The sequence below is a fragment of the Apis cerana genome, linkage group LG1 (genome assembly GCF_029169275.1).
Source record: "Apis cerana isolate GH-2021 linkage group LG1, AcerK_1.0, whole genome shotgun sequence".
In the NCBI taxonomy this organism is placed as follows: domain Eukaryota; kingdom Metazoa; phylum Arthropoda; class Insecta; order Hymenoptera; family Apidae; genus Apis; species Apis cerana.
In genome coordinates, this window is record NC_083852.1 from 8319811 (window position 1) to 8347570 (window position 27760).

General features: G+C 40.8%; 1 protein-coding gene and 1 long non-coding RNA gene across 3 annotated transcripts in view; one reads left to right on the forward strand and one right to left on the reverse strand.

Moving 5' to 3' along the window:
- LOC107994871 (3-phosphoinositide-dependent protein kinase 1) overlaps positions 1–27760 on the reverse strand; it is a 491030-nt gene that overhangs the window by 362656 nt on the left and 100614 nt on the right. The window lies entirely within an intron of this gene.
- LOC114577086 (uncharacterized) lies at positions 313–27715 on the forward strand. Its single transcript, XR_009831930.1, has 2 exons — positions 313–757; positions 5361–27715. It is a non-coding gene; the product is annotated as an uncharacterized LOC114577086 (long non-coding RNA).

Consider the following 27760-nt stretch of genomic DNA (forward strand, 5'->3'; position numbering starts at 1 on the left):
AATTTCACGAACTAAAATTAAATACGCAAATTATTGCATTACCTTTCGAACATTCCATTCTATTTTCGTCACAAATTCGTAATATTTCTAAACCACGACAATTTTGACAAATATTATAATTGAACGATGGAAACCATTTTGCAATCTATCCATAAATAAATTTTAATTTTACTTAAAGTCATGCCAAATTAATTTACATCTACTCCTGATAATCAGGTATAAGCAAATATAAATTTTTATCGATATCTTTTTTTTTTTTTCCTCTCCTATAAAACAACTTATAAAGAGGGAGGCACGCACGTTTCTCTTCAGTGTAACATTTGCACACGTTGTGAATGCGACTCGTGCCTTCGGGGAGCCACGTACCAACCTGATAATTCTTTCTCATCCCGTAATTAGGAAACGATGCCTGCCTACACGCCCTCCCTCCTCGTTTCGCGCGACGCGTATAAATCGCGCGAGGGTTGTGAACGAACACGAGAGGAAAAAGAAGGAAGCGGAGGTGCGAAGGGTGGGCGACGAGATAAATACGGATAAGATGATTCTCGAGATAATTCGTGAGGGGAATCGTTCGGAGGATTAGTCGTCGTGGGATGAAAATTTCATGGAGGCGATGAAGACGGAATTTTGCTCAGAGGAGCGGAAGAGCCAAGCTGCCGATGTACCAGATGTTATTGGAACCAGTATCCGGCTCGATTTTATGTCGATTTTACGTTGATTTTATCCAGCGAACGTTACGAGTCGTCGACAATCGATGGTGATGTATTATTTTTTCTTTTTTTTCTTTTCCATGGAAATGATTAAATTTTTATCAATAATAACTTTTAATTGTATATTTTAAAAAGTAACGGATGATTATCGTGTTAAGATTATTTGCATGTTTCGCGTAATCCATCTTTAAATTTATCTCTTTGGATATTCTTGATTATAAATAGTTTGTAGAATAATGTAAAAAATTAACGAAACGTAAATTGTTAACGTGAAAAAAAATCTAATGGGAATGTTTAGGAAAAAATTTTAATCCATCTCTCTCAAATTTATGAATTTAATCATCTCCTTGTAGAAATTTTTCCGATAAATCAATGATTGGTCACGACTTAACATTCAATTTTTCCCAAAAGATTAACTCTTTAACGGACTCTCCATCGAAAAATAACCAACAGATCCATCGACGATTCTATATAATCGAGAGGAAACGCGAGGAAAACTTACGAGTAAATAACTCGCGAGTCGCTCGTAAAAATACCGCAATAAAATATCAGAACCATGGAACGGTTACTTTCTTGTACTACGTTTCAATGTATGTGCTCGATCGTACGATTATTTGTATTTTGTCCATTGCCTTTCACCGTGTAGGCGGATTCGAGTGCAAATATGACATGATATTCAAAAATATTAATATATAATTCACCTTTCAGCATTTCAAAATATAGAATTGATATGTAAAAATAAGACTTATTTATTGACGTTGTAATAACTCGGCTAAATATAGGCTTTCAAATACAACTATCTTGTTTCTATCGCGAAAAATATAATAGTTTGAATATTTGACATATAAAATAAAAGAATATTTAAAAAAGTAAACAGGTATAAAATTAATGAAAGCAATACGCAAATAGATAAATAAATACAAAGGTGTATTAGGTAATTAATGATCACGTGCCGCTTGTATCGATCATCATAATGTTAAGTTAATTGCATGAGTTAATTGAAGTTTACGTTAGATGAAGCTATCACTTCATCGCTATTTTTAACGCAAATTTAAAACAATGCTCATAACTTAAATAAGTTAACTCAATAAATTTTTTCGTATTTGTTTTCACCTCTAAAATCAACTTTCCTAAAATGTTTCACAAATATATTAACATCCTGTATATACACACGTTCTCCATCGTATTTGCTTTCTTTCTCTTCATCTTTCTTCCCTTGAACTCTTCGCAACGAGAATCGAGGATGTTTAAAATGTTGATTTACGGTCATGGGAAGAAGTTTCGACAAAAATGTCCACATTCTTCCACCCTGAATCTTTTCGTTCGACGTTCGTTTTACGAGCGCCGCGATAGTTCCCAGTACACATCGTCTCTCGGTATGATGATCCACAATACCTCGATTTAGTTCGCGAATAAACTCTCTGTAGTGTATGTTTTTCTAACAACTCGAATGCACAATATTCTTTAACTAATTATTTGACTGATAAATAGTAATTATTTTTATTTCTTCAAATATCTTCAAGTATAGATTAATAAAATATGGATGCCTCGTTGATTTCTATATTACGATTAAATTATAACTAATTCTATAGAACAGACGTAAGTTATAATTTAATTCGTTATTAACATTACGCTTAATTTTATATTTGTTTTATATTTATAATCTCTAGTTTTCTGTCGTTAAAAGAGCAGCCGATAAATATGAAAGATTGATTAATAGAAAATGAATGGAGCACGAAAGAAGTTCGATCGACACGAGGCTGGGTGTCACAGGACAAAGGAAAACGAAGAGGTCGCGACGATTCTCTTTGTCCTATCGTTAATTCGCGGCCCGCTATTTAACTTGGCTCGTTGATAATGAATAAAACAGCAGCAGGCGCGAGTTGCATTCCCTGTTGAAAAGCAACAAAAAAGAAAAAGAAAAAGAAAACCCGTCTCTCTGTGTCTTTCATTAAAACTCCGCGACAATTCCCTTTATGTATCCCCTTCGATTCTATCAATTCGCGATTTACTTTGTTTAATTTTGCTCGAAAGATCGATCGACGAGATAAAAGCCATCTGAATTCTTTATTTATTATTTAAAAGATTACACTTCAATATGATATCTTCGTATATATAAAGATAACAGAGACTTTTGATTAAACGACAATTTCGAGGAGATACTTGTCATCGAGTATTATTATTTATCGATGATAAATCTATTATTTTAACAACCTTGAAATAATAAGTATCATATAGTTTTATCATTTTAGAGTTCAATTTTTCAAGTTTCATTGGCGAAAAATATTTGACCTAGTACTGAATGCTATTATTCTTATACATCCATGAAAACGTATTATCTCTTATTCTTCGAATCCGCAAAATGTAAAAATAAAATATAGGATGTCCCGACTGGTATTACTATTTTGATTTACATAACTATCCTTCCTTTCCAGCGAAAAAATAGAAATTAAATAGTTTCGAGAGAAGAATATTCTGATATTATTATTTATGACATGGAGATGAAATTATTTTTTTAAATAAAAATACGTAATATATTATTATCTCCTGATCTAGGAAGAGAATTGTTCAATTCAAAATAATATCTTTAACGACGCCTATTTCAAGGAGAGAACTAATCGATAAATTGAATCGAGAATATTTTACGGTATAATATAAAAGACAAGAAATTTCCTTTTCCCAGACGAATCGATGGCCCGTGAGATTCAAAGAATCGTAGTAGACCAGGGAATTGGACCTGTTAATCTTCCCGGAAACCATGATAGGATCGTCGTGTTCCGGCCCCAGAGACAAAAGAATTCGTGGCACGGTAACGCAGTTCGAGTGCGTTTAAAGAGGCAGTTAAGAGAGAACGAAACGGGAAAAAATGTACACGAAGAGGAGAGGGTAACTCACTCGTGTTTGGAGTGTGTACTCCGTTACAATGAGCCGCGAGGAAAAAAATGGAGGAGAAGGGTGGAAGACAAGAAAACGGTGGTTTAATACTTTCTCCCTTGCCACTATGTATCCACTTACGCGAATACACGAAATATAATTACAGCTTGTCACGCGAAACTCGTTAAAGCGGTTGACCAACGAAATTTTAAACAAGACTTCGGTCGATTTTATAGTCAAAGAGATCGTATAGCGAAGGTTTTTGAATTTACAGTCCAATATTAAATAAATTAATATTGGAGGAAGGGTCGAAATTTAAAACAGAAATTCGAAAAATGTTTGTAATTATATACGAATAAAAAATTGTGATAAGAAATTGAGATAATTGTTAACAATAAAAATCGTCAACAATCGTACAACAATTAATAGAATTAATTGTTGTGATATTCTAATTAATAGAATAGATAGATAGATAGATATAATATAAACAAATTAATCATTTTAAATCTAATCAATCCAAAATAATTTTCCATAAATTTTCAGATGTAAATTTAAATATATACCTATTCATCTTATCTATTCAAATAATCTCCTATTATTATTATATATTTAAACGTTTGTATCATTGAATCTCACCAATTGAAAAAAAGAAATTTGCATTCGAAAGTACTATTCCATAATGATGATTGTGATATGTTAATGGACGAACAAAAATGTAGAAGGGTGGCAGTCAACCGTATATAGAGTTCAAAGTCCTCGTGATTAACACTTTACCTTTTTCTCATTTCTCCCTCTCTCCCTCTCTCCCTCTCTCTCTCTCTCTCGGCGCAAGAGTTACACAATCCACCCCTGTTGTTCGTGTCTGAATACAGTAGAAACGAATTCGAAGAATTCGGCCCGGTGTTCCCCAATGTCGACGCCCATTCCGAATTTTTCTTCGTTTCGCTTTTTATCGCACTTGCACCCGTTTTCCAGGCACGCAGGTGAGGAACGCGAGCGGCAACGAGGTTCTCGGTCGAAAGTCGAAACGCGTATAAACTCCGTTCCGAATCAACGAGGCTTTAATCTGGTGCTCGACGTTTATAGTTTGTATATAAACTTTGAGGTCGACGAGTAATACTAAGAAATTAATGTTTATATTCTATGTCTTTGTCGTAGAATTTCTCGATGTTTATTACGAACGAAGTTTAATACGATTAAAATTAGATAGGATGATCGAATTTTAAAAATAAATTATCAATTATTTAATGTATAATTTAATTGTAATTTCTTTTAATAATTAATTATTATCGTATCGATAATAATGCATCGAAGATGATAAAATAAACAAAGAGTTGACGTTAAACAATTATGTAAACAATTATTTGCAATTGCAATTTGCAAATACAATTACAATTGTTTCCAAATTTATCATATTCGATTATTGTGCGTTTTAGAGAAATCTTTCTTTCATGAGTAAATACCAATTAAAAGTTTCGACCAGAGAGAAGAATTAGATGGAACTACTACCACTTCCATCACATAAAACTAGACTAGATATTCACTAATCATGCTCGCTTATGAAATTAATCATCAACTTGCTCGCGCAAACGTGTTTCCATATTTAATATAAAATATTGATAAAATTCTCGGTGATAAATTGATACCATTGATCCATCCACTCGAACCCATGAAAAATTCGTCAACAGAGAGAGAGAGAGAGAGAGAGAGAGAGAGAGAGAAGAGAGATGTATATATAAAATTCGAAGGTTTGAAAATCGATGGTATGTGTTCTAGGTGGCGAACGATCGACGATCGGCGGCGTACAGAAGTCACGGGGGTGCGCGTGAGTCATTGTTGCGCCAGACAGGGTGGTTACGGGGTGGTCCCCACACTCGTTAGGGGATATTTTAATGGGCCGCCGCTTTGGATTTGCCGGTGTTTAATTACAGCGGTTCTCAACTCTGCCCTGCGTCGAGCCATCCCCACAGCCAGAATCGCCAAATCTCGCCACGAATCTACGCTCGATTCGATGAAATCTTCGTTTGAAATGAAATTACGCCGGAGGTAACCATATTTTACTTTCAATCGAGTTTAAGCAAGAGAGATCATTCTATCTAGTTCGTTTTTTAATACGCGAAAAAGAAAAAGACGAAACAAGCCATTCAACATTCGACCGCCATCTCGAAAAGAATTTTTATTCCATGCTCCACGTATCTTTCTTAAGAGAAGTTTATACAGTTTTGTACGGTGGATCGGAAGAAACGACTGGCATGGATAGAAAGCGAAGGAGAAGATTGCACGAGAAAGATTGTACGGTGATTTAGAAAAAAAAAAAAGAAAAAGAGTTTTTTCATCGTCACAAGAAAAGAAAAAAGGCGGAAGGAAAAGGGGGAGGGAAAAAAGCATCGAAGACATTGAACGAGGCACACACGCTTTTCGCGCGTGTGCCACGCAACGAAACGAAATAACGCAGGGCGCAACGTAAACGCAGCACGTACTCCACCCTCCCGGTGCTCTCGATGGAAGGGATGAAGAGGGGTGAACCGCGGCGGCGGAGAGGAGGGCGAAGAGGAAGGAGAAGGGACAGAGAGCGAAAGCAAGGAGAGAGGGGCACTTTACCACCCCATAAAAAGGGGGGTGTGAGTGTTGTGTCTGGAGCTGGACCCACCCTTGGGTGAACGCCCTGGAACCCTTGCGCGCAGACGATTTTTCATCTCTCTCCACCTGCATCTCTCTCTCTGTCTCCCTCTCTCTCCTACCCTCGCCCAAACGCTTTCCTCCTTTCGCCCTCGTTCCATCCTTCCTCCCTATCTTTCCCTCTTCCTGTCTCCTTTCCTCCGTTTCTCTCTTCCTCTCCCTCCCTCGTCGTCCATTCCCTTTCTCTTTTCATCGTTCGCGAACACGGAACGTTCCCTCCCTCGTCCGCTTCTGGAGTTACGGCACCAGACTCCACAAGGTGTCTACGCTCCTGGACATAAATGGAACGCCGCCACGCCGGCCTGTAGGCCCGTTCTACGGGGATTTTCTATTCCCACAGGCACGTCTGCGATGTGGCTTAGGGCCGCGCTGCCTTCCTTTGCCACCTGTCCCCCTTCCTCGCCCTCTTACTCTTACCACGCCCGATTCTTTCTTCCTTCCTTCCTTCCTTCCATCCTTTCTTTTTCAGCTTCCCTCCCTCTCTTTGCTTCCTCCCCCCTCCCTTGCTAACGCAATATGTTTAGATTTACTAGTCTCGTTCTTTCTACCTCGCCAAGCCAATGGCCCTTTCAGGGACGGCGTGCTCGCGATTAAGGGCGCGGACAGGGGAAAGGAGCACGAGGAAAAAGTCAGCGACGAATTTTTACGAGGAATGTAAATTACGGGCACGTTATGTTCAATGATATATATTCGGGATTAATCTTTATTCATGAATTTCCTCTTTTCTTTTTTTATGTTCTGCTCAGGGTTACACCGATTTTCTCCTAAATTCCCGATGTATGCATGATACAAATGTAATTGAAAGAGAAAGAATTCTTTTCACGGTTTTGTTTTCCTTTTTTTTTTTTTTCTTTTGTAAGGGAAGGGACGTAGCACGAAAATGAAATTTTCGTTTCATTATATTAAATATTTTTCTCCTCCCCATTTCTTTTTATTGGTTTTTTAAACGATTAAGCGAAACAATCGCACGGGGCTGAAAATTGTTTCGCAATGGATAGTTTTTTATTTGTACAGTGGGTCTATCTACGGAAAGCAAATCTGTCTCTTATTCAACTTGGAATAATTTTCGTTCACGTTTTCGAGTCATGTGTCGTATAAATAATTCCCATGCGATTCTTAATAATCTTTTATCATGAATTAATTGTAGCTCATCAAAATCAAACTCCTATACCCGATGTATCATTCATACACTTATACATAGTTATATTATCGACCAAAAAATTTAAATCACAAATAATAAATATCACAAGTATTCCACTCGCATTCATCAATTTTAAAATTTTCATCGCGCCAACGACAACATTCCAACTCGATTCCCTATTCAATTTATAAATTCTAAAAGCTACGTCAATGGCTTCAAACTTGTACTCGTTACCCGATTCATTAAATTCTCCCCCTTCAAAATTTCGCCAAAGAATATCACGAAACGCGAAACTTTTCCAACGATCGTTCGTTTACGACGAGAAAAAAAAAAAAAGAAAAGGAAAAGAAGGAATTTCGTGCCACCAAGCCAGAAATAATTACGAAGAATCCCGGCGAAAGATCGTCGTCTTCCCGAGCTGCGTTTATCCCAACCATGCCGCCACCAAGCTGAAAAGAAACTTGTTCCCCCGGATGTGACCGCTTCGTCGACCCTTAAACTCCGTAGACTTTACGCGGCACAAAGTCCCTTCGTTCGAAATTCCTCGCGCGATGATGATAATCTGCGAGAATCGCGTGGCGCTAACGGAAAACTCGCTCTCGTGGCCAGGGGAGGCGGTGGAAATGCGGAGGGACGAGAGGAAAGAAGAAAGGAGACAGAGAAGCGGTGCGAGAGAGGAAAGTTTTCGAACACGGCGGAGTGTTCTTCCGTGTTACAGAAACCAGATCTTAAGGAAGGAAGAAAGAGTTTGCTCGATGCGAAAAGATGCGAAGGGATGGCGTTGTAAGAACGTGGTGTAACCGTGATCCGTGGGGTAGAAGTCGGCGGGAACTGCTAATTAACGGCGCGTACGAGCCGGCCGGAAGAACAGAGAGGGGAAAATCCGGGGGGAGAAAAGTTTCGCGCGATTTATGAAAATTGCGGGAAAAGTTGGATATGTAACCATCTTGGATGGAACTTGATTGTCGTGAGTGCTCTCTGTATTCATCCTCGGTGAAGGGATGATACGTATCCTTTGACATATCGCGAAATATCGTCATTATCTTAAGTGATTGAATTCTTATCCGTTTCTCTCTCTTTTTTTTTTTTAATTTAATAGAAATATAATGAAGTAAATTGATGAATAGATATACGAGCATGCTGGTTATTAGTAGTTAATGGTCACGTGGCGCTAGTGTCGCGTCATCCGTCATCACGGCGTTAAGTTATAAGCAATTACATTAGATGAAGCGAGAGAGACAGCTCTATCTTCATCGCTTACCTGTCAATTTACCTTTATTTCATTTCATCTAGAGCAAATTTGAATTGCTTTTAACTTAATATAATAAGCTTCATATATTTATAAACCCAAGATATTAAATTTTTATTATCTTTCGTACAATTACAATTAAGTTACATGTCGCGATTAGCAATATTCATTATACGTACGACGAAGTAAGAAAAGAAATGCCGGGCGAGCCACATCAAAATTTCGATTTCTCTTGTTACGTGCTCTATAAATGTCTGGTTTGAGTCCTGATTTTCGTGCATTTATCCAATTTCTACTTACACGAACGCGAGAGATCGAATTACGAGGCACGGAAGTTTCGTTACTGGTGTGTAAGCCGAATGAATAACCCTCATAAATATCACGGGATACCAGCCGGGTCGTAGCTCGGAAAGCTTCGATTTATTGTTCCACGCGTGTCGTCGACTCACTTTCCCCTGTGTTTTTAATCGTTGTCCTTTAGCGAATCGATATATCAACCCCGGGCGTGGCGGATATGCCGACGCAACTTGTAGCGCGATTGTTTTCTTTTCGAATTCCTCCTGCGTTTTCGAATATTCTTCGAATCGCATCCCCCCCTTTTTTCAATACTTTAGCAATTACCATATGGAAGTTACATAAGTTATATTGAAATAAATAAATAAATAATCAAACAATTAACATTAAAAATAATTATATATAAAGAGAGGAAAATTTCGCGAACCACGGATTGAGAATCGTTGATTCGAATGAAATTTAGTCGAGATATTTTCGTTTAACTCTTTTTCTCTCTTTTCTCCTTTTTAATACACCTGCTACCCGTTTGCCCACAGAAAATTGGGAGAAATTAAAATTAAGAATGCCAATTTTGCGAGTGATAATTGTTAAGGGAATTTTTTAAAGAAAAATAAACGTTAATTTTAAGATTGAATTATAATCGGGAGAGTGATTGCACCGAGATCACGCGCGGCATTATTAAAATTTATCGATATTCCATTTTTTTTTAATAGCGTTAAAACGATTAAAAGGGATGCAAGCTCACAGAGAGGTCAGGAATCGGGCACACTGAGAACGCAATATATAGAACATGAAAGGGCAGACAGATAGATGGTCCAGGAGGGTTGACAGAAAGGGTCTAGGGACAATCACCCCTGTTTGCAACGACGTGTGTAAACGAAAAACGGCCGCATACTTGCACAAAGGACGGCTTCGAGTATCGATTGCGCGATAATAAAATAAAGAACGAATTAAATTGTAGAAAATACCTCGTTAACTCTCGATTCCAATACAACTACGTTAATTATATTTCGAATGAAACGGATAAAAAAAGGAAAAAAGAAGAAGATCGATCAGAAAATCATTGAACAAAAAAGGCATTTCGATCTCCTTCCTCGCAATTGAACGAATATTGTACAACGAAATTTGTACAAATTATCTATAAATTCTTTTCAAAGTTTTTCGCTAAACTCGCAGCCTGCACAATCTGTCGCGCGTCATTAGCCTTATATTACACGATAAATTATTCCTTAGAACAAGAAGATATAACTTCTCTTCTATGATTCTCCACATCCCCGATACGCTTGCGCGATCAACGTCCCTTTTTAATAAAATCCAGGAATCTCGACGTTTGTTCGTCGTTAATCTATCGTATCCACAGACAGACGATTTCTCACCGAGCGAAACGCTTTGACTTTTCGCACTGGCTCGGATATTGCAGTTCCGAAGGATAAGTAATAGGAACGCGTAACTCTCTGCAAATTAAAATTCAACATTCCAACGGGCGACACTTCGGTTCTTAATCTCGGCGAATAAGCGTCAAACTGGTCAAAGCCGAAAGAGGAAAGAAGGGGGAGAGTCTTTATATCTCTCGTTTCGTTCCGCGTACGAGTTCTGTGCATCGAAGCAGTGCAGGTGCCGCTCGTGGTAGGCATCGATAACGAATCGGGTGAATTAGCCTCTGGCAGCAGGCCGAGGCTGGTGCGCATCTCGTGTCGAACGCGGCAAGGGCATAAGTCGATTTAATAATTCAAACGGTCTGTTAAGAGGGTGCATAAGAGCTCGGTCTATTAGCGGGTTGAAGTCAACGACACTTTGCGGACACGCGGCGTAAACCATCGATTTTACGGTGAATTACTTTTCGACGCCGGCCCGGAAGCTTGTCGCATAAAAATCATGCTTTACGCAAATTGCTATCCTCCCCATCGAATCGAAGACGGGATGCACCGGTGCGCGAAATAATACCCTCCCCCAACATATACGGGGACGAAGGAACGTGAGCCGAACGCGAATCATAAAGGGCGATCCCGATCAAACGGAATTTTATCACGGGTAAATGTTTCATTTCAATTGTTAGAAGCGTTTAAAACATGTAGAAAATATCGCAGGATATAAGTCGGATATACGTAATCGTTGTTTTGTACTCAGTTTCACGTTACTTCTTGCACTGTTGACGATATACTTTTCTTTAGAAATGATATAATCTAAATATAAAACAATTAATTTTCAAGTCGAGAAACTTAATTGGCAAAGCTGATAATTAATTTAAAATTTTTCATTAATATTATCCCAAAACATTGTAACTTTAACTAATAATCGTATAGTAGATTCTTATCTAACGAAAAAGTAACTTAATCCGATTTAATCAAATCGAATATCTAAAACTAGATTCGATATCGTTATCTTTTAAAAATGTTTCAAATGTTTCACGCATTTGAAAAGTTTCAGTTCCTCGGTTTTACGAGCGCGCTATATCATTAGCAGCCAGTAACTTGGGACGAGCGAAACAACAGGGAGAGGGATTATAATTTGAAATTGGCACCGGTGGACAGTTGGTGCAAAGGGTTTTTCGGTGTGGCGCGTCGGCGAAGAACGGGACAATGAACGATATACGGCTGTGCGTAGGCCGTAGAACCCGGCGGGCTTTTGCACTCCCCTCGATTCTCCCCTTCCGGTTCCCCTCGCCCAGCTCTTTACTGTTTGTAAACACGGCCGTGCTACTTTCCAATGCGGCTCCATTTCACTGCGCACAAACTGCGTACGCGTATTATGTGCACGCACCTCGATTTTGCGCATTGTCATATTCCGATTTTTTCCGAACCAAGCCAACGAATTTCCCTCCACGATCCTTAATTCTCTTTCTCGTGAAATATTAGCTATTTCGTCTAATATCTTCTTGTTTATAGACACGTCAAGATGTTTGGACGTTATCCCAAATTTGATATCGATGGTTTTTCTAGTAATGTAGATTCTTCGAGTTTGAATAGCGACGCGCAAAATAATGGTAATTGGATAAAGGGAGGATAAAAAAATGTAAAGTTGAATTTTAAAGTGTTAATGTCAATTCGAGTCGTTTCAATTGTCGTTTACGACCACGTAATTTCACGTCGTTTCGTTTCTATGGTATTTCTAATTATCGCTAACGCAATACGTACTTACTTCATATTTCCTCTCTGGAATAAATAATGAGGAAATTTTTTAATTTCAAAGAGTTATTATATGACCCAGCCATTATGATATTTTAAAACAAATTTCATAATTTCTCGCCTGCAAAGGAGGCGAAAAGCTTTTGAATTCCTTTATTTCGATCCTTTATTTCATTATTCACAAAGAAATAAGGAAAAAAGCTCGTAATTAGCATCGATCAATTATTTAATTTAATGGAAATCTAATTCATTCGATTGGTTTCGCCCGAAATCACAATTTGTGAAAAAGAGGAGGAGAAGAGGCAGGCAATTAAAAAGTTTTGCCACCTCGAAGCGGTCGCGATGACTTATAATCGGCGAGTTTATTCTGATAAGTCCGCGCTGAGTCGTGCAATTTTTACTTTTCTTAATGGATACAAGTAATCGCAAATACGCAGGCAAAAAACTTTGGCGTCTCTCCCCTCGTTCTTATTGGCCGGGAGACGCAGCTACACCTCATTGAAAAAGCAACGGGGCAATTAAGCAAAGCTTCGCTCCCCGCGATATAATTCACCGAAACCGCTCATAATCTCGCGATCTCGTAAAACACGGTGGCCGCGTGGCGTTCGATATACGGCGAATATTTTCGTGGTGAGATCAGAAGGTAAACGGGACGTCACACCGTAACCGCCATTATTTGTCACGCGAGGGTTATTAATTTTTCACGCTTCGTTCCATAACGAAGTTGTACGATGCGAGACGTAATACGCACGATTCAATTATTTCTCACGGCGTAATAACGAGAACAATGCGGTGACGCAAAGATCTCCATTAAAAGATTGCGACAAAGGAAGGAACAACGCGTACGTGCAATGGATTAACCTTGCCTAAACGTTCCTCTCGATCATTTTTGGATCGATCGTGATCATTTATTGTTGAAACAAAATGTAAAAAGATATTATTTTACATTATTATTTTTGCAAATCTATTTATCACGATATTGGAACATATTTTTTCTCGTATTTTGGAAAGAAATTCGTTCGGATTTTGATTTTTGGGAACTAGATACAGTTTCGTAGATATTCGTTCGTTGATGTATACGTTCATATCTTTTCAATTTATATAATATACTCTCATAAAATGAACTTATCACAACGATCCATTTAAAATTATTTGTCTTAATTATCAGAATGAAAAACCAATAATCCAATTAAGTCGTCCATTGCTTGTCATCAAGTTGAATCAACTTTATTTATATAAGTTATTATACAATAAATCTATTAATTTCTCCGAATCCTCTTTTCAATCTCCATGCAATATCGATCGACAGTCTCGAGGGTTGCAAAGGGTTGCAATTCACCACCGTGCATTATGCTCGTTGAGAGTTGAACGTATCCGCGGCGCAACTCGCCTTGAATTCTTTGCGAACTAATCGAACGACAGACGAGAAAATCGAAAGATTTTCGACGCGTCGTGGAAAATTTGCGATTCGAAAATTTGCACGGAAAATTTGGGTCGGAAAAGTCAAAAGAAGCGGAGAAGAATCTCGGTTACCGCGAAACGAGCTAATCTCGTCTCTGGTTCGTTTGCAGGCCGGGAGCGTTAACATTTCGTTCCATGATCTCCCGCGGCAATAAACGAGCATAAACGAGGAAAAGTTTCAAGACCGTGTGTATCGAGCGTCCGGGATTCAAGGAAATCGGCGAGTAAATAAGCGGGATGATTCAAAGCGCGAAATCATATTCCCTTTGAGCTCACGTGTGCTCGCGATCCCTTTAGATTTCTCCAATCTGAAATGCTCGTCGTTGTTTCGGACCGTAATGGCGTGTCGTACGAGCGAAAATTAAATTTGAAGTAACAGATGCTTGCGTGTTGTTGTCTCGTTCGGATGATTAATCATCCATTATATTTCGATCGTGAAGTATCAGAAGTTTTAAGTGTGGAATATGACTATATTCTATTTCAAGATAAATAAAATTTGACGATTCGTTCGATATATTGTTGGAGGGATACGACAAGAATTATTCGATAAAGAGGAAAGCTTCGATTAAAATCGAATCTCGAAAGAAAGATAGAACGCCTTAAAAAGAGGAGGGAGATAAACCTAGACCAAGAATCTCTCGCAAATAACTTCGAACGGTCGGCGCGACTCGAGATCCTCCTCGAGCGTTATCAATTCGGATTACAAAACACTCTCAGGATATCGAGAGAGCCGTTGGTAGTAGTAATACGGAACAGCATCCCCGAGAAGAAAGTACGCGCGCGCGCGTTCGGCCATCATCAGCATGGCCGCGTTTCCTTTCTTCCCGGCCTCGCCTTTGATCTCTATTTCGCAGGATTTTCATCGGGTCGAACGATGGGAACCGCGAAACTTGGCCGAATCGGCTGACTCGGCGTGATTCGAGCTTAAAAAGGCATCGGCCTCCGCTATCGAACGTCGCTCGAGGGGGCGGCGAGGGCTGGCGTCCGCCACGCCGTCACAGAGAAGACGAACGTCGTCGGTCGTGGAACCGGGACGGAAAAACCGGAGAAACGAAACGGAAAGAGGACGCGAACGAGAAGGAGAAGGAGAACGAGGCGGAGGGAGCAGAAGAAGGAAAGAGGAGGAAGAGCAAGAGCCTCGCCGATACGAACGGAAACACGGAGCTGCTGGTGAACGGGGCATAGAACGCGGCGTCGAGAACGAAGAGAGAGAAAGGGAGAGACGCTGGTTAGAGGCGAACAGACAGAGAGAGAGAGAATCACGCGTAAGAAAGCAAGACGAACGAGGAGGAGGAACGAAGCCTCGGGGAGGAGCGGAGAAATATGAAGCGAACGAGGGAAAGAAAGAAGAAAGGCAGGGGCACGAATGGAAGGGAAGGAGACGGGCGTATCAATTGAGACAGAAACGAAGAGTCGGTTGAGGCGAGGGAAAGGGATCGAGGCCTCGAAGCGAAAGAGAAAAACGCGCGAAGGGAAAAGGGTGGGAGGGGTGTGCACGCGAAGCAAAGGGAGAAAGCTGGGAGAGCGAGAGGGGACGCGAGAGGAAGCGAGAGGGAGGTGGAGCGAGCGAGATAGTCCGGGGGATCAATGGACGCAACCCCGCGGGGCGCTACACTCTCTCGGATACTACGTAGTATCTCGCTGCTGCGTAGTAATACTATGCCCGCGCTACGTACTACGCCCGCCACTATTGCGCCCGCCAACCTTCCCCTCCGCCGTTACATCCCAACCGTTCCCCTCTTGCGGCGGCTTTACTACTACTACTACTACTACTATTACTACACTACTACTCGCCCTCGCCCTCGCCCTCGTCCTCCTCGGCCCGATCACGCCCCTTCCCCTTAACCGCCGCCAACTTCCCCTCCGATCCCCTCCTCTTCCCCTCCCCCACTCTCCTCGCGCCTCCCCTGCAGCCCCTCCACGACCACGAGGGCTAACGGCCTCCCGCGCTAACTTCGATCCGCCAATCGCGCCGCGACGCCGGTTGCCGCGCGCGGGAAAACTCATCCACGCATACACGCAGCGAAACTTCTCGTAAGATAGGACGCCAACTATACAGGGTGTGTCCGATGCACCGGGGCTCGCGTGGGAAATCGCGGGGATGATGCTGGTGACACGAGCTTTTTCGAGGATCGCGTCGTCGTCGGTGGTCGCGAGATTTTATTTGGTTTTTCCCCCCCTCTTTTTTCGTTATCACCCTTCTCGCTTTTGGATTCTTCTTTTTCTCGTTCTTCTCTTTTTCTTTACTTCTTTTTTTTCCTTATTCTTTTTTTTCTATCTATCATTCGATCGGTTCGAGAGTCTTCTTGTTTCTCGTCGTGTCGGGTTCGACGCGTCGGGCAAGGATAGAGTTATGCAAAGGATGAGGATTGTGCGGTGGTTTGAATATTTATCCTTGCGTTTTTTTTCCCTTCCTCCTTTTTCCTTTCGGCTCTCGATGCGCCGGGAAATGTGTGCGGACGTGTGTGATCGAGAGGAGAGCGTTGTTTTGATCACGTTCCGAGGGAAGTGTCCCCTTCCCTCCTTCAACCTCTCGTTTTACTTGCTCCTGGGATTTTTATCAATGGTGTTTTTGCGAAAGAAAATTCCCTCCCCCCTTTCTTCTTTCTCTTTTTTATATCGCGATATTAATTATCGATCTTTGATAAAATAATCAAAAATAAAACTTTTCGTTCATCGTGGATGTTCATGTTCATTCTCGAACGTTGAAAACAATTGCTGCGTATGAAAATTATTATTATGCAATGTTTGTTTAGGAATTAATTTATCACGAGGTAAATCGTGGTGGAGGAAAGTGGCCGGGAATCGCACCGACTCGTTCCGCGAGAATAGCTAAAGCAGGGCGTGGTTCGTATAATTCTCCGACGAATTTGCGATCGCTCTTCGTTGCTTATCCTTTGCAAATTTTTATATTTCTTTCGTTTTCTCTTTAACTCCCCTATTTCGAATTAAATATCAATAATCGAATAAAATGTATTATCGTTGGAAGGTAAATATTTAATCTTTTAAATTCATTTATCGATTTTTTGATACGTGGAAATATTATTTAATTGCCTTAATAAAAAATTAAAAATAGCTCGATATCAATTTGTTAACGATCTTCGTACAATCCGTGTATAAAGGATAGCAAGATATCGTCCATGTCCTCGTTTACGTTTTATATAATATTACGTTGCGATTATCTAAATTAAATATTTTGGAACGATCGTACAATCGTTTAAAGAATTAAATAAGCTTACGTTTCGAGAAAGAACATTTTTTTCGAAAGAAATCAACAGAATTATTATTACCTATATAAAGTTTCATAAGTCTCGTTATCCTATTTTCGAGTTAGTAGCGGTTCGAGTAACAGTGATTCGATTGCATAAAACGGAGAGAGAGAGAGAGAAAAAAAGGAGGAAGAGATTTGCAAGTATCGTATTCTAGTTCCGTAAATTCGAGACAGAGTCAATGCCGCCAATTACCCCGAACAATTTACCATCTTCCTCCGTCAGACGGTAATGTATGAATTTCGTGCAAGCTTTGCAACCATCTCGATTACTGGTAAGTACTTCAGAAGCATTATGGGGAGATGTATATAGGCTGGCATAGATACATAACGGTGCACATTGGTAGTCCCGAGCTCAAGACAAACGATACGTTTCTCAAGTGCGCTCGTGTAACAGGTCGTTAATCGGATTATCGTATTACCCTGGCTAGCATTCTTCTTGCGAAATGTAATTTCATCGATTGAGCACCGTGTTAATAATAACTCATGTTCCGCAAGAAAGATTATCTCGAGCGGGGAATTTGACGCTTTGCCTTACTTTCTTTCCAACAATAGAAAACGTAAATAAATAATAGAAAACGTACACGATATCGTCTCCTTCTTAGCCAGATTTATCGACCGTTTACGCATCATCCTTATTCTCATTGGGAATATCATCGATTTGACGGGCAAAATACACGTATCCACGCTTAAGATTTAAAATTTTATAAATATTTAATTCGATTAAAAGTTAATCTTTATAAAATATATCTTAAGGAGAGAATAACGTGTCTCAAATATATTCTATATTCAATTAAATATATATACATACGTCTACTGCAATTTCGAGGTAAAAATGCAGCAAAAGAAAAGAGAAAGTCGACATCGAGTAAAAAGCTCCGATACCAAAAAACGGACAACATCAAAGATCCCATCGAGTTTCACTCGGCACACCACGCATCGCCCGATTATTCGGTACTCTTCCTTCCGAGAGGAGGACTCGAAAACGACAACGTTCAACCGCCACGCGATTTTTCCTCCGCGGTTGTGTGCGCGTGCAAACGCACTCGTCTCGACGATGCGTGCGAGTCGAGTGCACACGGCGGCACTCAGCGTCGAAAAAACGCGAGAGCGCGCAGTACCTAGGTATTCTTCTTAAAAAAAATATATATATACACGCGTATGCGCGGGTGTATGTAGAGAAAGTAGAGGCAGATGCCTGTATAATGACATTTTCAGTGCGGTTCGTGCTTTTGTCGGCACGTACGCCCGCGCGCGGGGGGAGCAAGGGAGGGGGAAAGCGAGAAAGGGAGAAAGAGAATGGAGATAGGGTGAGAGCGAGCGAGTCGAGTGCTCCGGGTTTTATGTCCTTCGGCCCTTAATTCCGTAAAGCGACACGGCCCCCCTTCTTCCTCCTCCGGCATCCTTTACCCCCGCTGACTTTCCGCTACTCCTACGCCCTACCACTCCTTTCTATGCTCTTTTCCACCCCCGTAACGTCGACTTTTCCCTCACCGAGTCGTTTCTCTCTCTTCCTTCTCTCTTCGTGTATATTTCATTTTTTCCCCTTCTTCTTCTTTTCTTTTTTTTTTTTTGAATGTAGATACATCCACCTCGGTTGAACGTTCAGAAATTTCCGGGAGCGAGTCTCGATAAGAAGGCGCAATTAGGCGGACGTGTACCCTCGATGTCTCTTGTTACGAAAAGGTGTTACGAAATATTCCTCTCGCCCTCGTTTTTTCGTTTATTTCTTTTTTCTTCTTTTTTCCGAGACCACCAACCCTTCTTGTATTTCGCGCGGCGAATCTGGGAAAACTTAGGTCGTTCCCATGGGAGTTGATTAAACTCGCGTGACCCCTCCTTTGATCCTCTTCCCCTTCCCTCCTTTGCGCTTTTCCCGCTCGCGCCATGTCGCGTCACGCGCGTAATCTCTGACACGTAGCTTCCGCTTTTTTCCGGCCGGGTAATTCGTATCTTTCATATGTTTTCTTCGAAGGGAGACGAGTCAGAAGAGATCGTTGTGAAACTTTTTCTTGGATGATCGGGATCTATACTTCACTTGTCGAGTTCACTTGCAATTTTTTTTAACCAATTTTGTTAATTTATGATGTATGATCGTTATACCGTATTAATTTTGGGGGTCGATTAAAAACAAAAGCGATAAAAAGAACCTTTTACAGATCGAAACCGTAAAAAGAACGAGTTTCCTTCTCGCAAATCCACGAAACGATATAAACACACTCTCTTGGACTCGCACACATTCTCGGCCCTGATTCGCCCTCACGAGGGAAAGGGACAAAAACCCTCGCCCCATAAGTTGACTTGCATCTCGTAAAGAGTGTCTCTCACTCACCGGAAAACAAAGGTTTGTTACTTATGATCCGTTGGATCGCATTCGCGTTTCTCGACCCTAAATTTCGGAATGGGGTGGAAGCCATCCACTGTGGCTTCTCGTCCCTCGTCTCCGCTCCGTCTACGGCCTTTTTTCACGCGGCTTCTTGCGGCTCTCTCTCTCTTTCTTCCTCATTCTCTCTCTCGTCATGCCCCGGGCCACGGCCGTCCCGGAGAAGCTACGACTACCGCGTAGAAATTAACGAAGCGGCGATAATTAAGAAAAGAAAGTTTATGCCTGCCGCGAGCGCACCGCCGCGACATTTTATTACGCAGGAGTAAAGCCGGATGTTTCTTCTTCTCTCTACCTCCCCCTCCAGCTGTATTTTTCCATTCGTTTTCGATGGCCGAGAGAGCCAGGTCTTGGCACCGAGCTGGTAACACGCTCCGGATCGTCGTTAAATGCGAACGAAGACTGGAGGGGATAGGGGGTTGTTGGATCGTCGCGAAATAAAACGTTTGTCTTTCGTTTCCCAGAAACTCACGATCTCCCTCTCTTTCCCTTTCTCTCTCTGCGCTCTTCTTTCCCGCTTTCCTTTTGGGAGGGTTGAAACGAGGGGTTGTAATGGAGGGACAAAAGAAAAAGAAGAAAGAAAAGGGATAATATTCGAGGAAGCGGAGAAAGAGAGAGGGAGAGATCGGTTCTCGCGCGGGATATGCAGCGCGGAAATAAACGATCCTTGTAGAAAAGGTACAAAGGTGGCAACCGCCACAACCCGGCTCTCTTTCACTCGTATCAATCGTGGAAGACGGGAGGAGGCTCGTAGGTCCGGCTGAATCGTGGCCAATCGCGATCGAAATCCGGCAAAAGGAGGTTGAGAATCGGCTTGCGAATCGGGAAGCTTTAATCCAACCTCGATTTCCTGCGAAAAGGCAATCAGGAACAAATCCTCGGTCCCTTCGTGGCGTCCCGCCATCCCTTCGCCCCCAGCCACCTGGCCCCTTGTCGGGGATTCCTCTCTCCATCGGCATTTACCCTCTCAACAGCCACTTATCGAAACCAAACGCGGGCCACTTCCGGCCGAGCGACTGTGTCTCGAGCAGCACATCGGTGAAATTTCTTTGACGTTCCTCCTCCTTGGTTGTCTACAGCGAGAGAGAGAGAGAGAGAGAGAGAGAGGGGGTTCGTAACGGTTCCTCCTTGGCCGATCTTTCATCCAGTGGGTGGCTTTATCAGATCTTCTTGACGATGGTCAGGGAATAAGACAGGGTACAGATATATCAATTCTGGCCGTCCGTTTTAATTAATTTCGTTACGGGGCGAGGGTCGAATTTCGATCGTAGCGGACGCTGACGCGATAAAAGCTGACTCACGCGGAGGGCAACCGGTCTGAAAGCTGGCTTTGATAATCGAAATTCAATTGCGGAATCCTTCGCGGTGATCGCGGCTACGCCAAGTCGTTCGGATGTATTGGAACGGATGATTCGAGGAGTGTGTTTCTGTGTCTTTGAAGGATAATTTCCCTTCGAGTCGTTCAATTGATACATAATATACGATACATTTACACGCTAGTTTATAAATGATTTAAATAAGAAAAATTATATTGCGTTTACTTTTAATCTAATATCGTGTCTTTTAATATCCTTGTAGATTTTATTTCTATTTCATCCTTGATATTATTAAAAAATCTTCTCTGAAAATTACCTGGGATGTATAGAATATGATTCGTTCATAATGCTTTATTTGTATTGTTACTGTTAACGAAATGTTAATTAACGTTCAAATTGAAGTAACGTCCGACAATTGTTCGACACAATGTGAACTTGATTAGAATTCACTTGATCACCGACTACGCACTAATTAAAATTTCATTTATGTAAACGTAGCTCCATAAGTACACGTGACATCCATTGTAACAAGTTACGAACCTTTGACGTTATTTCCCTTAATAATATTCGAAGCAGTATAACAACACCATTCTCCTCCATCGATCCGTTACACAATCCATTCCTATTTTTATGAATCGTTTCATTATATATCGGAAACAATTGACAGACGTCATAATTCTCGAAAAAGCACTTTCAGGGATAAAAATCTCCTCAGCAAGTCTCGACCGGTTAAGGGTGGAAACTCGCGTACGCTTCATTTCCATAGCGTTAAAATTCTTAGATAAAAGTGGCAGATCGAATGCGCGATCGGTGTTATGATAATGAGTAGCTTCCACGGCGAAGTAGTCCCTTCGACATAGTAGGCATTCCGAGAAAGTGAGCAGGGATTCTCAAATCCGATCATCTTTCGATTACCTTCCATCTTTCGGATTCCTTATCAATTGTTTTTTCTATTTTTGAAAAAATTGACATGTGCCACCCTCTGCATTAATCAAATATTCAAGAGATCTCGATTTTGAAAAACTTGGATTTTGTCTGCATTACGTGTTCCGTAATAGCAATCGTCATCGATTATCGATCATTAATTTACGCAAAATGAAGTTGATTATTCAATAATAAAAGAATAATTGTCCAACACATGGCATAGAATTCCTTTCTAGAGCTCGTGTTGTATGAAGGCAACGCGAAAGGTTTCATTCATTTTATTATCATAAATTCCACGAAGCATCGATTAAACGAGAGATTAAACACGATTCAAGAATGGCCTCTCTCCGACCATATCGTGAGAAAATGGTATAATGCGAAGATGCACTGGAACCGCGAAGAGAGAAGTGGGACTTCTGCGATGAAGGAAGAGAGAGGAGGGGTTAGAAAGGGCACAAATTGTCTAGAGATAGGAGTCAGGTCGACCTCTTAGAAAATAAGCGAGGAGAGGAACACCTTTGGAGAGAGATGAGGAAATACGGGCAGAGTTGCGCTAGAAAGAGTGAGGGTGTGAGGGGGTTAGACCTCGACTTCCTCTATTACCAATTCATGCCCCTCCACGGGGCTGTCGATATATTCAAACCTCGCCTGAGAAAAGGCCAGTCATTGTGTCGGCCTCTTTGTCGTCCTCCTGCCTTTCCTATTCCTCTCGTTATCCTCCCCCTCTCGGGTTCCATCCCCTTACCATCGCTGTGCCTCCTCTCTTACACTTCCTTGCCTCTTTGGTCTCGTTTCTCTTGCGTGGAAAAGGGGGATGGCCGCATACCTTTGTCAATAGAAGACCAAGGAGGAAGAAGACGAAGAAGAGAAGCAAGAGAAGGAGGAGGAGAGGCTATGGCTGGCCAGGTTGGATAAGAAAAAGGTGGAAAAAGAGGAGAAGATGGAGAAGAAGAAGAAGAAGAAGAAGATGGAGACGAGAAGGTGGCGAGAAGGTGTTCCACAAGACAGAATGAGCGAGGAGTCTGTTATGAGGTCTTTGAATACCAACACAGCACCGACCGACCAACCAACTGTGGGGTGTAAGAGTGGAAAAGGAGATCGAACGAGAAGAGGTAACGAGAGGAAAAGTGAGACGAAAAAGAACAGAAGTGAAAAGACGACGGAGGTGGCCGAGAGAGGAGGAGGTGGAGAAGAAGTTCAATGGATCGGAGGAGGTAAGAGGCTGCAAGGAGTTCTCTCGACTCGGAAGGAATTAGCGATCGGACCGTCCCATCGACGATTCGTTTCCTGCCACGTGAGAATCTTGAATTTCCAACCCTCCATCCAGCCAAACTCGCGAACAGGTCATTAGCTGAGCGCGGAGGGGAAATACGTTGACGCGCTTGTTTATTCTCTAAAGAATCCTCCTCTTTCGGCAAGAGGCTCGTTTCTTTCTTTGATTTTCTCTCTCTCTTTTCTTATTTTTGTTCTCGATGAAATATTTTTGCACGGTGAATGTTTTTTCGTACGTGACAGAATGTATCTCTTTGACGATTTAATATCCGATCCGTGTCGATGCATGTATATAGAATCTTCTAATAATATCACGAGCCTACGTATTTCAATGTCTTTCATAAATCTTTAATTATAGATTTCCAAGATGCTTGTACCAATCTTTCAAATTAAAAAGTTGATTACTCACAAACGTTAAAGTATCAGAAAACTATGTCTAATTTCGACTCGAAAATAGCAGAAATCCTCGATCCAATTCAAATCCAGATCAAATCTCCATCCTCTCCCGTTCGAGTCGTTCGAAAGACACTTGGAACCCTATTTCGATAAATTCACGGTCGAAAGGGAGGGGATTTCTGAACGGCAACAAAGGATTATTCGTCGCTTTGACGGCTAGGACTCGAACTTATTAACCGGCGCGTCACTCGCAGCGAATTTATCTAGGACGGGAAACAACAATTGGAAGCTCGTAATTACACGTGTCTCCGAATGCAGACGAGAGAAGAAGATGGCGGCACGCCTCGAAATTTCGTCGACAATATTCCTCCCCGTCATCGAGTGACAGCCGACATAGAAGAGAGACAGAGCGAAACAGAAATAGAGGAGGGGATAACGTGTGAAATCATCGTCTGGCCTCTCGAAACGCGTGGCTGACAAAAGGAAATACAAGGATGAGGCCGCGAGTGAATCAGTGGCTGTAGACGCGCCAGGTCATGAACTTCCATGCCGATTCAACCGAATCTCTGTTTCGTTCCTTCCTTTTTTTCTTCTTTCTTTCTTCGACGACAGGAGCGGATAACTCTTCCACCAGGAATGAACGACTCCTCGAGAAGGGGAGGCACGCGACGAACGGGGGACACGGTGACGAGGGAGACGCGTTCACCAGACATTCCGCCCGGTGAATTCTTGGTCTTTGGGTAATTCGAGTTTCCTCCTTCGAGTTTTCCTCCTTCTCCACGACCCTTGTCCCACTTTGCGCTATAAATATTTCCCCGGCATTCCGTCCACCCAGGACTGCCTTTCGGTTTACACCCACGAGAATGTTGAAACATCGCATATTACCACCGGCGCTATCAAATCGATCACGGAGGAACGTGTAATGTTTCTTTTCTTTTTTTTTTTTTTTTTCCTCTCTCCTATGGCCGTTACGACGCCATTAGCCGCGAATTTTAGCAACGAGGCGCGTGAGTGTACGTAAGTATGGGGTGTTTTACGGGCTCTCTTCGTGGGGAAGAGAAAGGTTAATGGAACGATAAAATTCGCGGAGTATTTAAAAACAGCCTGCGGGGCTTACCCTTGTTTCTTTATGTTTGAAATAGCGGAATGGAGGAGTACACGTTCCGATCAGAATTTATAAACGGTTTTATTAGTAGATATGCTAGTAATGAGGTAGTAGAGTAGAGACTATGAGAATTTTTATATGTGTGGTAAAAAATTTTTATACTTTATATACGTATAGGATGGATGGATCATCTGTTATGCCATTATCGTTTCAACAGAAGTTTGAAAACAGTATATTGAATTAAATTTATTTGTTACGAAGCTTGCTGAATAATAAAATATGTATCTGAAACTTTGTAACTAAAATAAAAACTATCTTTTCTCCAAGTTATTGAACTTTGAAAATAACTTAACAAAAAAAAAATTGTACGGCAAGTTTTGAAGAGTCATCTTAAAGGAGAGACTTTCTTAATCTTCTATTATAAATTCAATTATGAGAAAAATTTTTCTTTGCAGCTAATTGAATTTTTGTTATACGATATTAAAAATCTATCCTTGAAAAAAAACGAACTTACAACTACATGTGAAGAGATTTCACACTTTAAAATGAGTTCGATTTCATCGTTGTACGATATTTTCTTTAAATATCTTAGATTAGAAAAATTTTGATTTCCAAGCTCGAAGAAACAACGGCGCGATCATTGTCGAGAAACGAATCGAATGAATTCGGTAAAAGTTATACCTGCATAACTTTCGCTTAATTAACCGATACACCGAGATGAATCGCCGCGATTAAAATCCGGCCAAGTTTATTGTTGCACGAGCTTCCCTCAAACGAAGAAACGAGGCTTTCCATCCGACAGACGGAAAGAAACAGAAAAAAATAGAAAGAGGGATGTTGACTCGTCGCGGGAGAGATGGCGAGTCGGTGAGGATCGGGCTGCGTCTAAGTTTAGACGCCGAGCGTCGTTCCTTCGCGGTTTCCCATCTCAAACGAACCGAGCTCTGTATTATGACTTTGAATTCTTTCGTTGTAAATTCCCTCAAAGCGACTCGTCGGCCCTCTGTCTCTCTTCGTTTCGAGCTTTCTCGCCCCCTTTCCATCGAAAAGTTTAATCTCTTAAATGTTACGATACGTCAGATGTTCTTTTCACGGCGACGTGAATTCTTTTTTTTTAGGGAGGAATTTTACTGTTGTTAAGTAAGTAAATAAGAAAGTTATTTTTGTTATTATGGCGAAAAAGAAAAAAATTATAATGCACGAAAGAAAATATGAAGTCAATTTAAGAAGTTAATAATCTTTAAGTTGGTAGTTAAGTCACTATTATCGTGTTATCGATCATCATACTTAAGTTCATAAGTAATTCAATTTAAGATATTTTTCCTCGATTTATTCCAAGAGTCTACCGATATAATATATATTTTAAAAATACAATTTATAAAATGATTTGAAAACTGAAGAAATGAGAATAATTATCAAAAATTCTTTTCTTCTCCGCTCTCTATATATAATTAAAATATCGATTAAACGAAAAGAACGTTTATCTAATAAATAGATTCGCATTTGTCCAATCTACAGATCAAACGACTTTAACTTTAAAGAATATCCCCGTGGATCGATTCCACGCGCTTCCAAGTATCATCGCAATAAACGTCGTTTTTACAATAGGCATCGGCTCGTTCGACGAACTCCACCATAATAATTTTTCGTCGACACGAAACGCTCGCAAACCTTTTTCCACGAGTACACCCGCACCCAAGCAAAGGTAAACGATTTCTGGGAATCGAGGCTCGAAGTTGAAGTACGATGACGATTAATAATCACTCTGTTATCTGCGCTTCTTTTTCCCATGACAATTTCAACCTGTTATTCGCCTAGACTATTAGATGCGACCTCGAGATTGCAGTCATTCCAGTTTTGATATCAATCTTCCTTGCCACGATGACTACGCACAAGCCTTGATGAACACCCTTCTACACCCTTTCTCCTTTCTCCAACGCTTGTAAACACATCCGCGAGTGCATTAGAGGCTCGTGAAAAATTTAGAAGATCTCTCGTGTGTCGCGCCGTTGCCCTCGCCGAGGCGAGACACGGATCGTCACGTATACGTTGGAAATTTCACCCCGTGCGACGTTTTAAATCCCAGAATTGTAAATTTGTAAATCCAACAAAATCTTGGATACATTCGTCGTGATCCCTTTCTTTCGAGATTCAAACAATGTCTCGCGACAAATTTTCCTTGTTTGTTTGTTTGTTTGTTACCGAGCAAATTCACTCGATTTTCACTGGAAGCTTGTTGTGTGCAGTTACGCTTATATACGAAGTATTTTTTTTTTTTTTGTGAAATCAATCCTCGAAGTTTCAATCTCGAAGTTTGGAAAGTTTTTCTTTTTTTTAATATCGATCAATCTATACAAATCACAAAGTTAAAGAAACACGATTATTTGTGCCACTTGTTTTTCTACAATTTATAACTTCTATAATTTCTTTTTAAGAGACTCATTAAAATGATAAAAAATTTCCAACGCGATATCAAACGATATTTGAATCTTTATTCTTCCTAATCCATATTTCTCGAGTATAAAAAAAGAAACCTACCAACACATCTAATCTGAAAGTTCAGGTCCTCGGGCAAAGTTCAATCGAGGTCACAGGCCCGGTTTCCGATTATGGGCCGACTGTATTAAGAATAGATTTACACGAGAAACGTAAAATCGTAATTGAATGACGTAAACCGATTCGAGCCGCACGAGGCCAAAGTGTCATGTACGAAAATACGTTTGTGGGGCGGGTCGATCGATTTCGGATATACGGATTTTACGAGGACCGATTGGAAGAGCTTCTATCCATTATCCCGTACGAGGTCGTAAATAAATGAAACAATTCCAAAGTCACCTGGTTCGAGAATACAAGCACTGGGCAAAAAAAAAAAAAAAAGAATCTGTCAATCCTCGTAAAGACGTTGGTGTTGGATGCTGAAAATGTACACACCTCGGGATGCAACCAACACCAACGTCTGTTACGTCGATTCGTCGTTCGACACCCAAGTTTGAATGACACTTCCTTCGTTCCTCCATGTCGACCTATTTCCTATTATTATGCCAACCCTATTTCGATACTCTTGCTGTCGATTCTCTTGCTGGATTTACGTCCGTCTAATTTGAATGTTGTTCCACTTGAAATTATATCGATCGCGCTTTTTCTCTAAATTTCTCGATATAGTTGCGAGATATAGTTGCGAGATATATGTATAATTTGACAGAGAAGTTAATATCTTCTGGATATCGATGACGTTTCTCGGGTTTTTCTTTTTTATTATTGTATTAATTTAAATTAACTCGACGCTGTTTCAAAGGAAATTGAAATTGAAATTTATGGATCATCGCGGGATCTTTAAAATTTTTCTGATTATTACATTCCTTTTTGATTTTCATAATTCTAAAAAACATAAAATAGAATCGAATAGTGAAAGATCAAAACTAAACTTGTCAACTCGAATCGATTAATTCAGATGCACGCAGAAGATAAAGATATTTCTCAAATTTCTAAAAAAAAAAAAAAAAAAAGAAAAAAAACAACTTGAAACTTGTACGCATAGCCTAGTCACAAATTCAACGCTGTTA